General features: G+C 28.8%; 1 non-coding gene across 1 annotated transcript; it reads left to right on the top strand.

Moving 5' to 3' along the window:
- The first annotated feature begins 322 nt into the window (after positions 1–322).
- Positions 323–429, top strand: LOC112497789 (U6 spliceosomal RNA). The gene has a single exon (XR_003064771.2). It is a non-coding gene; the product is annotated as a U6 spliceosomal RNA (small nuclear RNA).
- Positions 430–6,000: the final 5,571 nt, after the last annotated feature.

The raw sequence follows: 6,000 nt of genomic DNA, 5'->3' as shown, positions 1-6,000 counted from the left end.
TAGTGCAGGTTTAGAATTTAAAAAAGGGAAAAAACCAATGAACAATAAAATTTACTAGAAGTTTGCAAAGTGTGAAAATTGTGCTGACCAATCACATCAACCCACAAGGAGTCAATTTTATGATTGTGCATGAAGAATGGGTATGCCACAAAAAACTTGCACATGATACTCAATCATCCGTATTAATTTCTTATTCTGCCCGTCAGATTACTAGCCTGGCCCATGAAGGACGCGAGGCAGCCCATTTCGTTGTTGTTTTTTGAAGTTGACGAGCTTATCCCACAATGAGAGAAAAATCTACACAAAGATGGTTACCGGCACACGTGTTTCTGGAGACATTCGATTCGATAAAATTGGAACGATAGAGAAAATTAGCATGGCCCCTGCGCAAGGATGACATGCACAATTTGAGAAATGGTCGAATTTTTTTCTTTTTTTTTTGTTTTACGCTGATAAAAAAACAATATTATATTAAGGCACAGTGAGTGATCTTCAACATTAGATATGGTCAATGGGCCAGACGGCATGCGACACGGCACGACATGAGCACATTTCGGTGATGCACGCGGACTGGGTTGGGCTTAGAATTTTAGATACGCGGGGCTTAAAAGCACGATACAATTAGAGATGAGTTAAGCGCAGGAGGATGAAAAAACCTACAATAAGCACGTTTTATTTTTTAATAAAAGTAAAATTTAAATTTTATGATTTAAAAAAAACTTCAAATTGAATTTTTTAAATTCATTTAATTCTTAGTTTAAAAAATATTATAATTGATTTATATTTATAATTTATTAAATAAATAATTGATATCATGATTTTAATGAATAAAATTATAATTATCGTGATTTTATAAATATGCATTAATATTATTGTGAACTATTATCTATGACTCTATGTAAGTTCAAGCTAACAATTAAGTTAATCCTTAAGAAAAATTTATTATTATTATTATTGTTAAGTATAAAAATTCTAATACTATAAGGTCAAACTTAGTAATTAATATTACATTCTCTTATTATTATTAGTTTATTATTATTGAATATGGACTTGAGTTTTAAATTTTTGATTCTATTAAATTAGAATAAAGGTATAAACCTAAAAAAAGTATATAAACTTGAAAAAATAATATACCAACAGCTTGGCAGGCGTGCTCTTAAAAATTTTTAAAAAATAAAAAGATTTATTGAGCTTTTTTTCTTAGGCACGACACTGCTCACGACACGGTACGTATGAGCATGGCACAACACGAAACATATAGTGAGTACGACACAGTACGAGTACAAGTATGCATGAACCTTATTTTACTTTGATGACGGCCCTGCTAATTGGCCATCTCTATTCAAAACGCCAAAAAAAAACAAACAAACAAACGATGTACTTTCAAACCGACAAGGCTGAAAGAATCAATGAAACCACCAAACAAAAAGCAGAGACAAACTTGAAAAAAAAAATCAGAAAACAAAGTTTTTATTTTTCTTTTTTGGGCTTTACATTTTGGGTCTTATCTATGGGCGTGGCATCATATTCTAACTAGGTAGTAATCTATTGTCACCCGTCGTTTGTTCTAATAAAGCCCTAAGTTTCTATTTTATATCCTTATCACTTGGGTTTCCCTTATTTAACGTGGGTGAAGCGGAAACTAAACCATATCAAAAGACATAAATGTTATAAATCTAAAAGTAACTGATTTACATATTTTTGAAGAAACTATGTAGATTATAGCTTAAAATTGAGCAAAAATGAAATTAGAAGAAGAAGAGCAAGGAAACAAGAAAAAAGAGATTTAGAATGAATATATTAAATTGATGAGAGCAACTATAAGTCTAACACGGATTCATTTATATAAACAGAGAATTTGTCTTACTTAAGTGGCCCCTTTCTCTAATTTTAGCAAATGGATTCTCCATTAACATTATTAACATGGAAGTGCTTTCACTTTCAATTACATAATACAACTATTTCACTAAAATAATTGTATTCGTGAATGGAACGATTTAAAATCTACGAAAAAAATTCACAACAGTAAAATCAATTTCTTGAACCAAAACAATTGAGCATCCCTTTCGTATCTACAAAACTCGCAAGATATATTTATATAGTTCAATTACCTTTGCATGATTGCACTAGATTACTTGATGAGAAGTTACGTTAAGGGATGAAAATTACAAAATAAAAAAAAATAAAAAACAAACATAAGCCAATGTTTTTTTTGCCACTATGTAGAACTTAAAGAATTACACTAATTGATCATAAATTATTGAACCATAGCTATACTAGTGAAAACAGTCAAATAATTTGAGAATTTCATTCGTAAATGGTAGCAATATAGTTCATTAGTGCCTAATTAATTAATCGGAATATCTACTAGGGAGAGGCTAAGGCCCGCGATGGAGATGTGAATGCCTTCCTTTTTCCAATTTTAGAAAAAGATGTTTCCCAGCTTTAGAAGAGCTGAAGGAAAAGTTAGAAAATGATTAGCATGTAAGCATACAGTAACAGTCAGAAAAGGAAGCTGCTTTATGATTATTAAATCTCATCTTCTCCGAAACCAAACTGATGATGAGAGTCAAACACATTTAATTTTAAAAAAATGAAAGAAAGAAAGAAAAGCACAGTGACTAACTTGTTACCCAGTACCCACAGAGGTAGGGCAAAGACAAGGATTGATGAAAACAAGATCGTACAAAGGCGACCGCTCAATAGTTGCAAAACAATCTTCGCCATCTACCTATTTCCAACACCCTCAAACCTTAGTAGATGTTTTTAAAAAATTACACCTTATGTTTATTATAGTCAAATGGTGATTAAATTCTCTCTCCATTATGCAAGCGAGTTTTGAACTTCAAATTTCTTACACTTGTTTAGGATGTTTTATGATGCTATTATTTTATTAAATTAAATTGTCTATACGTGAGTGTTTTAATAATAATTTTTTAACTTAAATATAAGTGTGCAAAGTGATTTTTTTTTTTTAAGGATGCAAATGGATCCCACTTAAATTTAATTATTTAATTGTAGATCAGCCCAGGTGATGAAATCATATACTAAAGAAATAATTTTTTTTTCAATATTAAAAGAAAATTTAAATAGTATTAAAAGTGTGAAGCTGTTAGTTATATTCGTTTATTCGCCAGTGAGGTGGCAAGCTGATTTAGCAAGAGTGAGACTTGTTGGTGGTTAAGGCTGTTACAACAAGTGACATGATTTAAAAAATGTTGATGACTCTCAAGTATAAAAGTGTCTTTTTATAATATAATCCGATGAGTCGGAGGTCGGTCTACAAAAAAAAAAAGATTTAATTTATTAATTTATCTAAAAACCAAATATATATATAAAATTTAAATTCACACTATTAAATAAGAGAAACTACGAAATAAATTAGTTAGAGCTATGAATCCACTCCTAGCGGTAGATATAATTTAATAATTTTTTTCTTTTTATTTTTTTTATTGCCTAAAAGATTAATTATATAAATTATCATTATTTTCTCATTAATTTTATTATACATTAAGGCTCCATTTGTTACAGCTTTTCAAGTAGAGTATATTTAAGTAGAGCTTTTGTTAGTAGAGTTTTTATAAATAGGGCTTTTACTAAAAAATAATTTAGTTGTTTGGTTGTCAATAAGAGTTTTTATTAATAATTTATGAAATTACTTTAATAGAAAGATTTTAAAAACTATATTATGAAGATAATAAAATAAGATTGTCAAATACATTGGGGATATTTTAGATATTTTAATATTTAAAAAAAACTTTTCAACCTCTACTACTACCAAAAGTCCAAAATTTGAGTTTTTGCTAATAGATGCAAAATAGCTTGTTTAATTTTCAAAAACTCTATTAGAAAAACAATCAAATAACAATAAAATTTTATAATAAGAGCTTATGAGATTAAATAAGCACTTATTGCCATTAAATATGTCATACCAAACAGGCACTAAGTACTTAGTGTGCCAAAATTTAATTTGTCTATAATAAGTCAAAATACTATTTTACCATATTTTCTAATATATTAAGAATCGATTGTGCCAAATTCCCTTGTTAGTTTACAACAATTCAAAATTTCAAAAAATAAAATATGGATAAAATCAAATAGAAAATATTTTAATTTATATAATTAAAAATATAATTTGTTTAATTCATATTTTTCTACTAAGAGTTTTACCTTTCCCTAACTATTATTATTTAGCTAAGCATAATTGAAATAAAAATAATTTAAAATAAAGTTGAATTTAGTTTTGAATTAAAATTCAACCTTCTAAAATAAATTACAAAAAAAAATTAAGTACTAAAGAAAAGAGAATAAATTTTGAAAACTAAGCCTTTCTGCGCCTTCTTGGAATTCTCCTCATATGCCTCCTTATTCTCCCCTCAAATTGCCTCTTTTTTCTATCCTTTTTCTTCCCCATCAATGTGCCTCCTCTTGCTCTCTTGCTCTCTTTCCCCTTTTTTATAGGTAGGAACTACCTCTTCCTTCTCCTTTTTCTATTATTAAATTAATTATTTTAATATTTTTAATAATGCAAAAGATAAGCAAATGGCAACCGCCTGCCACTTGACTTACCTTGGCGAAGTGGCTCGACTTCTTTTTTTTTTCTATTTTATATATTTTGTTATTTTTTATGTTAATGCAATCCATTTTCTTTGTCTCCCGCTTTTAGCTATGATTCCTTTTTTATTTTCAAAACATATCTACAATATAAAATGGAGATAAAATTAACATACTACAATTTAATTTAACATAAAATAATATTAGTGGAGCACTAAGATAATTTATAAGTTATGAAAGCATTAATTAACACTGTAAGCAAAAAAAATGATAATGTTAACCTTTATTAATGTACACTTTCTAGTATTAATCACACCCCCAAATAATTTATTGTTAGTCCTTAGCAATTAAAGCAATGATATCAAGTGAAATTGTTGAGAATAGTCAAGGGAATACTATTGAAACTTCAACTGATCATTTGCACATTCATGAAGACCCAATTATAAGAGCTAGAGCAAAAAAGATGTAAGCTGTTTTAAATAGATTAATTGAGAAAATATGGATTAAAAATGCAATTCAAGATGCAAGACATCATGAATTGGGTTTGGAGAGAAGACAAGGGATTGTGGGCATTATTCAAGCTACTGGGTAGCCAAATACACAATTTGGATTAAATGCAAAAAGATCAAATTCGAAATAACACTGGTATTGATTAAGCTAGAAGTAATGTGCAAGTTATATATCGTTGGAAAGATAATTAAGTTAACTTTCCAATGCAATTGACATAGCTGGATTTCGAGTTCTCTAGAAGGCGTTATGACCAATTTATTATAGCTTGTTCAGACTTGGGATTTCCAATGACCTCTTTGTTTATTCAAATTCATTTGTTTGTTTTGTTTCAAGTTTGTCAATATGTAAGTTAAGTCTACCATCAATGATGGTAGGCTAACATTAAGTTTGTCAATGATAGCATTAATTATGGTAGGCTAGCATTAAGTTTGTCAATGACTAACATTACTAATGGTGGGTTGGTGAAGACTTTTGAAGTATTATTTGACAAACCTATACTTGGAAGGCTGTTCTAATATTTTCATTTGTATTTTTAGGATTTTGGGTTTCGATTAGCCGATTTAAACTCAACAACCTTACTATGTAAGAGAATTAAAGATGAATGTTATTTTGAATTTGAAAAATCGTTCTTTCTTTGGTTCTTTTGACAACTAGTGAACTTATCAAGAATTTACATTCTTATGACATTCCAAAATAGACTTATCACTCACCTTCTCATCTAAATCTTAAGTGTGGCGTCCATATCCTTCTCTATACCTCTAGTTCATGTTTTCTTAAACATTAGGTCAAGATCTTTTGTTTTTCTTAAATCTGTTTAGAACTTTCTTGGGAAGTTGAACCTACAAATTAAGTGTGAGTTTCAAAATTTCATTGTGGGGTTCGTATCATTTGGTATCAGAGATAGTTTCTAATTAGGTTTGAATGTTTTATTTATTT

Source organism: Citrus sinensis, chromosome 8 (assembly GCF_022201045.2).
Source record: "Citrus sinensis cultivar Valencia sweet orange chromosome 8, DVS_A1.0, whole genome shotgun sequence".
NCBI lineage: Eukaryota > Viridiplantae > Streptophyta > Magnoliopsida > Sapindales > Rutaceae > Citrus > Citrus sinensis.
Note: the sequence above shows the minus strand (reverse complement) of the source record. Positions and strands in the feature narration are given on the sequence as shown.